This window comes from Carassius auratus, chromosome 44 (genome assembly GCF_003368295.1).
Source record: "Carassius auratus strain Wakin chromosome 44, ASM336829v1, whole genome shotgun sequence".
NCBI lineage: Eukaryota > Metazoa > Chordata > Actinopteri > Cypriniformes > Cyprinidae > Carassius > Carassius auratus.
In genome coordinates, this window is record NC_039286.1 from 1,164,778 (window position 1) to 1,176,256 (window position 11,479).

The window sequence follows — 11,479 nt, forward strand, 5'->3', positions numbered from 1 at the left end:
GAGTGACACCTTGTGTAATTTTTAACACTTTTTCCTGATTTAATTTAAAAGCTTACAAAAAAAATACATATGGAGGAAAGAAAGACAAGCTATAACTTTATTACAGAGAAGTCAAATATGTTTACTTGAATAGCATTAGAAACAGCATGGACACTGTCCTGCTCCAGGTGATTAAACTGAGTGAAAGGTATATAGAAATATTGAATATGAGTAACATTGGCTGAATACAGACCGTGATTGTGCACAAACAAACAAAAAAAAAGGAAATCCCAACAACTAAATCTGTACAGAGGTGTTTAGAAAGCTAAATTGGCAATGAACGTGATTTTGTTAATGGAACAAACATTACCTCTATAAATCAGATAATGGGGCACGAATGACAAAAGAGCTTTCTGGAAGCAGACAGACTAGAAATATAGCTTCACGCAGTATCCAGAAACCATAGTCTACCTCCTGTGGGTTTAACATTTTTACTTGACCTCTTGGGAAATGGTTGTTAATACCAGGGTTTAGTCCCCCAACGCTAACATCTGCTTTCCATAACATAAGCACAATATTATGTTATGGGGGGTTTGCTAAACCAAAAGTGATTTTAATAGTCTTATTCATACACTCTTTCATTTAACTTTATACTTCTAGTAGGAGAAAACATAGATTGAAACATTTTATATTTACTTAATGCAGTCCTGTTATGCTGAATTTTCATCACATTTATTTATATAAACCATTTTTCACTTGTATCAACAGACAACTAATCGGTTAAATATGAAGCCTGCACAGCTGTGCCTTTCTTTTCCTGCTGAGAAAATGTGCAGCTTGTTCTTCAGAGAGACTTAACACAACTGACAGCATCGCAATGGAGGAAGAGCTTTAAACAAAAGACTGAATTCTGAATGGCCCCACTTTTAAGAAATTAGTGTGTGAAAAAAAAAAAAACTTTAGCTCAACCATCTGTACTGTAAGTATTTTGAGCTCATTCCTGTCAATCCCACACATAAAGAATAAGCTTAACTGCTTTGTCCTGTTTTGTTTAAAACTGATTAAATGTGTTTTCGTCTGTCAATGTTCTGATATTCAGATAATAGTCTGTGCAGATTATGATAAAACTAAAATTCCTCTTTAGACACTATAAATACACGTTACTCTGTTTTTCCACACTGAGAATCGAGAAGCCAGGAAAAGTTTTGATCACCACATGAAAAGACTTCCCCCGTCTTCAGTCTGTGACTTGGCATTGAAAATTACGCTTGGAAACATTTGATTTACGGTTTTAAAATACTTGTGTATGTGGGGAACAGTGTCTGGTGCTGTCAGCCATGATAAACCCAATCCTGGAATGAATGAATGATGTAATATAGAATTGTGGAGATATAAGTAATTCGGCACCATTTGGATTTTGGAAGAGATAATAAAGAATAAAGAAATCTTTACTTGGGAGCGGTACTAGTGTATAAGGGTATCTGCTATGCTGCTATAGTCAGGTTAAACTTAATGCTGACAAAAATATAAGTCAGTATAACTCAAAATAAGCACTTTATCATATTGTTTATACAAATGATTCAAACTTCTGATAAACTGTACAGAAATGTACATGCACAGTCTTTGTATGATTTTAATTTTCCTTCCTGCTGGGGGTAAAAACAACACTCTGTCTCAGTGCTAGAATTTTATAAACACTTTGGCAGTGTGCTCACCGAGAGCTTTTTAAGAATATTGTTAAGGATTGTTGATAATTATGGCTTTTGTATGTGAAATATCTGAAAAATTTCAGTTATATCCATGCAAGTATATGCCCATTTCTCCTGCCAATCAAAATAGAGATTATAACTAATATCAGGCCACAAGGACTGCTTGTCTTATGCCAGAGAAAAACATTTTTGTGAATGACGAAATTTTTTCTATTTAGTTTTGTTTTACCATTTTTCGTTTTTTAACATTTAAAAAATTAATAGTAGCTTAAAACAAGTTGTAAATATGTTAGGGAGATGAAAAAAATATATAAATGTCTTGGGACAGTTCAGAGTTTTCCACACATAAAAAAAGGTTATTTTCACCTACAAAAGCTTTAATCAGCATTAAGACCTCAGCTCCAGTTTCTAACCGAAATATATTTTCTGTATGTTGACTACAAAATATCTTACCATTTCCCTTTAAAAACATCAATGAAAGTTCTAAACGATATATGATCAGTGCTTGTACAGTTTCTCTAACAAGCGCATTCCTCTGCCTGCCATGACTGTCAGTCATTGCAAACCAATTCAACCGTACATAAAAGCTTTACAGAGTCCATTACACAACACATATGGCACCCTGACAGAGTCTCCTATGAGACTGCAGTATGCTTGGCCCATATTTTGTCCCATCTAAGCATGTCCATATGAGAAAATATTTTACTGCAGTCAAGCACTACAGAATTTTTTTTTTTTTTTTTTTTTTTTAATATATATATAATTTATATATATATATATATATATGATGTCCATACCTTGCAATGAAGCTGCTAACAAAACTGACAAACCACCTCACCTTCTTGGGAAAGCAATTAAGATTGTTCTGCATATTCAATATATTAAGCAAAGCAATCATGAAATGCCATTGATGCAAAGGCAGCGAATTGAGCCGACAGGCCCGTGTGATGCCAAACACTCTTGTTACACAGAGAGAGAGAAAGAGAGAGAGAGAGAAAGAGAGAGCACTCCAAACCAACCATGTTTTGCCTGCTGTCAACCTCTGCTTGTCTGTCTGTCTGTCGGCCTGCTGCTCCTGAGCAGAGAGCCACTCAAGGAAATAGAAAAAAACAAATAGGCTGAAAAAATGAGAATGGACAGTACAGACCACCAGAAGGAATATTAAGTAAGACTGCATTAACAAAAGTTGAGTACATAACATAGGTGAAGATGAAAGTGAACAAAATGGGGTAAATAAATGGCACCAAAAAATAAATAAATTAACCAATGTGGAAATGACAGACATAGTTGAGCCATAAAGTAAGATCTTATTTTGAGGTATAAATGAGAAACTGTTTGCTTTATCCAACACACACTATTTTGATTTCTCTTCCTGTGAATACAGAAATTAGATAGATAAATTCTCATGTACAAAAGAAAAGAACATTTCTCCTTCATGCACAAGTGCTTATGAAAATGAGTGTACAATTCATGTGATGTGCTTCATTTAGAAATATTAAAATCAGTTCAGTTCAAACGAGCATGATAATTTATGTGAGTGAAAAAATTAACTCAGTAAATGAACTAAATTCATTAAATGAACTCAATCATTACAAATAGGTCATGTGACTACTTATGAATTCTTATAAGCTGTTATGTACTGAAAGAACAAGTAACTCAAGAGAAGCTGCTCAGTGTAGAATGCTTTACTTCAAATGAATCATATGAAACACACTATCATTCAAAAGTTGAGCTTTTAATGTTTTTGAAAAACTGAAATATTGTGAAATATTATTATGAATTTAACATAACTCTTTTCTATTTTAATATATTTTAAAATGTGGCAAATGTGGCTAAGCTGAATTTTCGCTAGCTGATTTGGTGCTGAAGAAATATTTCTTATCAATTTTGAAAACAGTTGTGCAGCTAAATATTTTTTGTGGATTTTTTAAATATTTTTTTTCAGTACTCTCATGGGTACCTTTTCAGGATTCACTAATGAAAACAAATTTCAAAAGAACAATATATATATATTTTTTTTATGTAAAAACTTTTGTGAAATTCTAAACACTTATTGGATCGATTCATTGTACCCTTGCTGAATAAAAGTATTAATTTTTTTATAATAAATAAATATAATAAAATAAAATCGTACTGGCCTTTAATTTTATTGTAGAAAAAAGGTCCAAAACATACTGCACAATCTTCTAAATGCGTCTCTGTACATACAAGAGTCTAGATCGCTGTGTAGCACATGATTGTACTTTAGCGCCATCTACTGATTCCTTACACCTCATGTGTAGCCTGTCCAGAACAAGCATGGATGAAAACCTAACCTCAAGAGTAAAACTTGACCAAATTAAATCAAAATCCACCTGACAGAGTAAAATCAAATCTTCTAGGGAGATTACTTAACTGAAAACTGTAATTATTTTCAGCTGTTTACACTTGAGTTGAATCATCATCTGACTCCTCAAGAAGAATATGAATCTACATCCTGCAGGTAGAGCGCAAATGCCTGCTTTGAATAACAATAATGCACAAAAGATGCTCTTAACTGTCTGTGACAAAATTTTTTTTTGAAACAAACAAAACTTAATTATAGTTAATGGGTTTCATTTTCAAGCTTTGTACTTGTTAAGAGCTGGTGTTATTATAAAAGGTACTTTACTTTCAAAGGAAAGATAACTATATATATAGTTACTGTACTTATTCTGCTTATACTTATGATCAATAATAATCATAAAAAAAGAATCAATTATACAACAGCGCATAACACAGTCAAGTAGATTATTACTTTTCTTCTTTACAAAAGCGCATTAGGTCTGTGGCAAGTATGAGTTTTCTAGTAGATTACCTCCATATAATATTTTAAATCACTGGAGACAAGAATGTCCTGTCTAAAACACGCCAATGAATAATGCATAAACCATTAGCTGAATTGGGAGCAGAGCTCAACAAGTGAATGTCCATGACCCCATGCATGGACTGAAACAAGTCCTACATTAACATGGTTGTTTTCAGTCTCTATAGTGATTCACTTTCATGTTTGCGTTCCTTCATTTCGTGTTTGAGATGAACTTGTCACGCTGATCAGAAAGGAAAGCTCACAAGCATTCTTCAAAAGCAGTCGGTATCTAAAATCACTGTCTATTTGTAGCTGTACTTCTCTGCTCTTAGCCTTACTCAAATAATGCATTTTGTACTATTCAGTTACAGTAAAGTCAAACCCTTATCTAAAAAAAGAAAATCGGGCTTTTTAAGATACATCTCTGCTTAGTGTCTTATCATTTGATTGCATTGTTACTAAAAAGGTAAAATATGCATCACAACAAATACCTTCGTTAAAAGATCCTTATTACTTTATAACCAAACTGTAAAAGCAACATCTGCATGGTTTTGTTTCATCATTTTTCAGATTTCCTAGCTGCATCTCTTATATGGTGACTCCTATTTAATCCTCCTGCCATAAAGGAGATAGAAACCAAGAAACACTGATTCCTGCAGGGTTTATAGAATGAGCGAGTGTTCTACACAAATTATGAAATGGTGTGGTTATCATAATCAGAAACAAAGGGACGTTAACTAGTTTACCAGCATGGAACTGCAAAGCACTGTCAGTTTCTGAGGCATCCAGGAAAATATCTGTCAACATCTGACTGGATGCCTCATATTTAAAGCAGACACTGTTAGCAATTGATGTAATTTTTACAATACATTTTACAACAACGCACTGTATTCATGTTTTTGTTGTAAATCCAAATGCATGATGGGAAATTAACGGACAGTCCTGTAAAATTATTGTAACTACACTGTAGAAGCATTTTTTTACAGCAACCGCATAGCATTGTGGGATCGCTGCTGTTTGAATTTTGAAATTACGCGGCCAACGGACGGTACCAGAAGTATTTTAACATGTCTCAGGTATGTAACATAAAATTTGTTTTTTAAGTCTTTATATATTAATACTGCTGATCTGAGTGAGTGCTGATTGTTTCATTTGGTATAATTCAGTGGAATAGGGTGAAGTTAGTTAAAATCGCGTCTTCATACTCTATCCAAATTTACATCGCAAGAACTTTAACGTTAAGTTACCCAGAAACTATGGACTTTGAGCTGGAACTCGGTGTGCTTCCACCGCAGCTACCATGATCTAAATAAAGTTCTGGGTAAAAAAAATGCCCCTCAGAAAGTCCCTGCTCGCGAGGTACTTGTTCAAAGGTAACGATACTAAACTTTCGGGAGTGGCAATGCAGCATTGTAATTTCAACCGCCATTTCTTTTGATAATTTTTGAAATATTACTGTCATCGTGTCATGAAAGGTATAGTGTTTTAACTATTTCAGGCGAGAATGTAGTTGTTTAAAACTCGAATATGCGGTTTATTTATAAAGACTGCGTCTATTAAAAGTTTCGCTGATGTCGGAGACGGTCAACTCCACGCGATCAGCGGGAGCTCAGTGATCATTAATCCGTCGGGAGCACTCTCAACTCGGCTAGACCTTCTGACATTTGCCGCTGGCTGTGATGTCTCTTTAATGGTAAAGCATAAAATATAATTCGTTTTGGGTGAACCGAACATTTAATCTTTGGTCTTTATTCAGTTAATCTTTTAATATGTTAAAATGAAAAAAGGAAATAATAGGCTACTGTTTGGTATAATATTTTGTTTTATATTATGAAGGCCTAACGTTACACATTTCCTTGAACTTCATTTCTGCGGCTATTAATATGTTTAACGAATGAAAATGAGAACGAAAGGAAGCAGTGGTGTTTGATATAATATTTCGTCTTATTGAAATGAGGTGGGGTCGGTGGAAACGCGTCATAACTGTACCACGGTCATGAACGGTCAAGTCAGAAGGAAAAGACTGAGCGGGAACAGCTGTAGACCGTCCGCAGGATCAGCTGCACACTGGCTGCTAGATGGAACATACGTATGCTTGCTTTAAGCCCTGTTAATAATTGTCACATGGTTATATGTCAAAGAAGAAAGGACAGGCTGTAATTCAACATAATCCTATAGCATCCTTAAAATGCCTAGTCTAAATTAGGAAAAACCATACCATAACTTTGTCTCCCACCTGATAAAATTGGTACTTTTGCCCATTCTGCCAATACTGCCACTCATGCGTGTGTAGTGAAGCATTCTAGTGCTCTTTTAGTTATCATATTGTGTATGCATTTCAGGAGAGGCACTAAGTGCAGACAAATGGATGATGTCTTTGGAAGGGACAACTGTGATGGTGCCCCACAACAACCTTCTGAATGGAGTGCAGCGACCTTCGCTGTCTACATGTCGAACTAACAGTATTCTAAAGAGGCCTCAAGCACTAAAGGTATGTTAAAACTGTTTGCATACTTATAAAGAAAATAGACTCTATGATATACTCTATGCATTGATGTCAAAAGACAGGTTTCCATCCAATTCCTTTGCACCTTTTAAGTGCATTCGTAGAAATTTGGCAAAGAAACCCTATAACTGGAGAGCATTTCCATCAGCTCTGTTATGTAAATTAGAAATGGACAGGAGAGTAGTCATGAAACGCTGTGGGATCAAAACTTAAGGGGCAACTTAAAACAGCCGATAGAGTTGCAACAAATGTGCATTTATGTTGCATTTATTAGCAAGTCAATCCACATAAAAAGTTTTATTCATATTAGAATATTTTATGTGAATTTGAACCGTTTCCATTCAGGATTTTTTTGTTTGTTTTCAAAATGTAAAAAGCTGGATGGAGACAAATCTATTGCTATTAAGTGTCTAACATAGAGTTGGTATTGCCCTGCAAGACATTTATGTAAACACAGAGAAGTCTGACAGACAGCAGTTTAACATTACAATTTTCATTAAGTCAATTTTGGGGGTTAAAGTCATTAGATGTGATTTTACTTTTTCCTTTCTCTTTGGAGTGTCACAAGCTCTTGGTAAATGAAGAAAATCTGTATTAGGGCTGCACGATTCTGGATAAATTGAGAATCACGATTTTTTGATCTCATATAGAGATCACGATTCTCTTACGATTCTTTATTATTATTATTACTATTAACATTATCATTATCACAAGTATATAAATTAATTATTTTATTTTGCAAGGATTCTTTAAATTGATCAAGTGTGAAAAAGACATTTATAACAAAATATTTCTATTACACACAATTATTGTTCTTCTGAACTTTCTATCAAAGAGACCTGAAAAAAATCTACTCATCTGTTTTCAACATAATAATAATAATAATGATGTTTTTTTTGAACGGCAAAACAGCATATTAGAATGATTTCTGAAGATCATGTGACACTGAAGACTGGAGTAATGATGCTGAAAATACAGCTGCACACCACAGAAATAAATTACATTTTAAAATACATTCAAGTGAAAGCAGTTATTTTAAATGGTAAATATTTCAAAACTTTACTGTTTTTGCTGTACTTTGGATCAGATAAATATAGTTTGGTGAGCAGAAGAGACTTTAAAAAAACATTACACATCTTATGGTTCAAAAACTTTTGACTGGTAGTGTATATATAATATATTTAAAACCCCAGTTTTTTTAATATTAGAATGATGAAAAAGTTGTTTAGATCACTGATTCAACGACTCACTCATAAACCTACTACACTTGTTTCATTTCTGGATGAATCAGCGTTTTTGAACGATTCTCTTGAATGAAAAATTAATTCATTGACAAATAAATTAAGACACTTGTCGCCACCTATTGGTGAAACAATGCAATCGACACAAACGTTATTTAAAGCGCAGTACTTTCAAAAGGGGATTTGTTATATTTTGATCGCTGCCATATAGACATCAATGTTTATATTTAAACTATAAACTTTATCCCAGTATTTCTGTGATAATATAAATGACTGTAAGACAGATATAATATTGTGTAGTTGAAAAGACTGTTTGTGAAGATGTTTCTTAACCAAACATGGTAAGAGCTCTCTCTGTGTCAGCGGCAGTGCGCGCACGGATTTGAATGATCCGGTAAGACTTTGTCAAAGGTTTAACAGACTCGGGGAATCGTTGTCTTTTAGAAATGAGATCGAGAGGGTGTCTGAATCGAGATCGCGATCTTTTAACGATTAATCGTGCAGCTCTAATCTGTATAGGGTGGCCATATGCGCCGTTCATACGGGACACCTCCCCGCCAGGATTTTAATATTGCCTAAAACATCCAGGTCGATCGAGAGCTAAAGAGAGCAGAACAGACAGCTCCTTATGCTTTTGAAATCCCTCTCATGTGTTTGTTCGTTCGTTTGAATTGAAGCGTCACTCTTAAACGCTGTTTCTTTAAAAAGGGAAACTACTTTGTTTTGCCTTCCAAAAGAGAACACGACCAGAAATCATGCTTATATCACGTTTATAATGGGTTTTGACATTATAATGAAATAAACATTATAATTAAATACTTATGTCTCGTCGCTTCGGCTGGACAGTATGTTAAGGGGCATAACATTTCAGTCACATGATAGATAGATTGGATAGCTGGTCAATCAGAGCACACTTCGCTTTTCAGAACGATGAGCTTTGTAAAAATCAACACGTTTCAGAAGGCGAGGAGAGGAGTACCTGTAGAGGAGAAACAATAATGTGTTTTTTTAACCTTAAACCGCTTAAACATTTCATTACACCAAATACACAAAATAATGTTCTTTTTAGCAACGTCATATGACCCATTTTGCAGACACTTTTGTCCAAAGCGACATTCAATTTACAGTGCATACAGTGACATTATATATTTAAGAAAAACAATGTAAAAGCCAATGTAATTCTAAATGTTATGTTGTTAAATGTGTTGATGTTAAATAAATACATCAACGTCATTTTTTTTCTACAAGCAAGTTTACTTTTTGTGTTTTTTTTTTTACACAGTATTTATCATTACCTGATATGAAAACTTGTTTTCACTCTCTCTGTTTTCAGAGCTTTTTGTGGAATCAACTCCAAGATGTCAGCAAAGCAGTGAAGAGACGGGGGATCAACGCACCTGTCTGCACCCTATTAAGAAGACTCCTGGGCTTTGAGTTGATGGGCTAGTATTGATGCCCACCCACACCTCACAGCTTCCCCAGTTGGTTGGGACCTTTTGTTATTTATTACCATGTTCCCCCTGATGATAGACTGTCTGGACGTCTGGAAGTGAGCTAGATTCTTCAGTGAAATTGTAATTTTGTTTGTATGAAAAAAAAAGATAAAATAAGTTTGTAATATGTGATGTTGCATAGTGTGTTAATAAAAAAAAATAATAAAAAGTTGCCATTGTTTTGGTTTTAATTTTGGAAGATGGAAAATTGCAGTATTTTATTATATTTAGAAATTACAATATATTTTGAATAACAATATTGTAATTGTCTCCTGTAAAATTACAGGAAATTCCTGGCAACTGAGTTGCAGTAAATATACAGTAAATTAAAATAAATTACAGCATTTTACTGTAATAATGCTACTTTAATCACAGTAGCACTGCTGTAAAAATACAGGACTCTGTTGTATTAAAAAAACAATATATTACCTGTATATTACTTGCTGTAAATTCACGGCAATTAGTTGCCAGGAATTTCCTGTAAAATTACAATAAATTTTTAACAGTGGATTTATTAAACACAGATGCTGCCCATACTGTCATGTGCACTCTTATTATATAATTGCTAAACCAATAAAAGAGATCAGCTCCTGTTTTCAGATGGCTTTAAGTTCAGTAAATATATGCCTTTATGTACTGACAGTAGAAAATTATGAATTTATTTTTTTTTCTACAGTAATTTATATTTGCAAATAGAGCGTTGCATGTTACCAGGTAGACACTTACTATTTATAGCCTATTGGGCAAATTTAAGAGCTCTTTTATTTTTATTCTCCATATTTTTATTAATAAATTTTTCCAAGGCTATATTTAATAGGCTAACAAAACTAAATATCAATGTAAATCACAACACATAGGCAGAAGTCAAAAGCAATGCAAGATTAAAAAATAAAAATAAAATAAAAGTTACTTTGAGCTTTAGTTTATACATGTATGCAAAACAGACAAGTAACAAAGCAATAGAGCGAACGCCACAGTGTTTATTCCATCATAATATAATTAAAATCTTACCGTTATGTGGATGAGAATGTAAATCCTGCGTACTTCACTTTCTCACACTGGGCTTCTCAAACTGAATTCCATCGTCTGGGACTAGAATAACTGATGCTGTCGCTGCATCTCGTGTTTTATCTCCGACTGAGGAGAATATCCACTCGTTAGAAGACGTTTAATCAGAACATATTTTCATGAGCGGAGACGCTGTCTCAGTTCAGCAGCCGGTAATCCAAGTGCGTCCAACTGACACTCATATCTCTCCGAGCGTGTGGAGCGTGTGCGTGGGCTCCTCCTAGAATCACTGACAGCGGGCTCCATCTCGCTCAAAGACACACTGAGGCTGTGTTTCAAAATCTAGCGAGCTGCCCTCCCAGACGGCATTTTGAGCATGCCCAAAATAGGCTGTCTAAGTAGGCAGCATAATATTATTGTCAGGGTGAGGATAATTCGGGGAGATTTTCTGTTGAGGCTCCTCGCGGTAAAAGCATCATACAATTTGGCGCCCATAGTTAGCAAAACAAAGCACTCAAGTGTGCTTCTATTTAACTCATTGTAAAGTATTTTTTATTTATTTTTTTACCTACAGTAGGCCTAGTTAAGGGGAAAAAAATATAGCTTGTAGGCTACTGGTAAAATGAAGAAATGTCATTTAAGACTTGGGTTTGCAGGCCCTGGTGCAGGTTGTACCAGCTGACCCTGTTTAAATAGTTTCATTTGTATGCTCGTTT

General features: G+C 34.4%; 1 protein-coding gene across 2 annotated transcripts in view; it reads right to left on the reverse strand.

The window, feature by feature from the left end:
* Positions 1 to 11,065, reverse strand: part of LOC113062047 (calcitonin gene-related peptide type 1 receptor-like) — a 56,251-nt gene extending 45,186 nt beyond the window's left edge. For both annotated transcript variants that reach the window (XM_026231559.1, XM_026231560.1), the window contains exon 1: positions 10,767 to 11,065. The gene's annotated coding sequence lies outside the window, so the exon portion shown is untranslated. The remainder of the gene's footprint in view (positions 1 to 10,766) is intronic.
* Positions 11,066 to 11,479: the final 414 nt, after the last annotated feature.